We start from the raw sequence: 371 nt of genomic DNA, 5'->3' as shown, positions 1-371 counted from the left end.
ACCAAACAGACGAAATCGAACAAAACGACGACAGGGACGACCCCCCCCCCCCGAACTGGACGACTCGGTTCCGTCGACTGATATCTATCCCGATGACTCAGCCAGCGTCTACTCGCGCCTCCAGCCCTGTCCCGAACCATCTATCTATCTGTCTATCGCGCATCTTGTATCGGGTTCCGCTTATGCAATTGAAACCGGTCGGCGATCGACTAACCAAAGGGAAGTCCGTCCTTTTCCTTGCGGGTCTGTCTTTCTCTCTGCTTGTTTAGTTATTTTTGTTTATCTATTCACTTTTTCTTCCCCTCCCCCTCGTATTTTTTTTCTTTTTTTATCGTGGTCCTTCCCTTTCTCCCTCACCCATTCATTCATTT

At 49.1% G+C, this 371-nt stretch overlaps 1 long non-coding RNA gene across 1 annotated transcript in view; it reads right to left on the bottom strand.

Moving 5' to 3' along the window:
- Positions 1 to 371, bottom strand: part of LOC119586827 — a 40,841-nt gene that overhangs the window by 448 nt on the left and 40,022 nt on the right. The window lies entirely within an intron of this gene.

Source organism: Penaeus monodon, chromosome 22, assembly GCF_015228065.2.
Source record: "Penaeus monodon isolate SGIC_2016 chromosome 22, NSTDA_Pmon_1, whole genome shotgun sequence".
Classification (NCBI taxonomy): Eukaryota; Metazoa; Arthropoda; class Malacostraca; order Decapoda; family Penaeidae; genus Penaeus; species Penaeus monodon.
The sequence above is the reverse complement of the archived record's forward strand: the minus strand, read 5'-3'. Positions and strand labels throughout refer to the sequence as shown.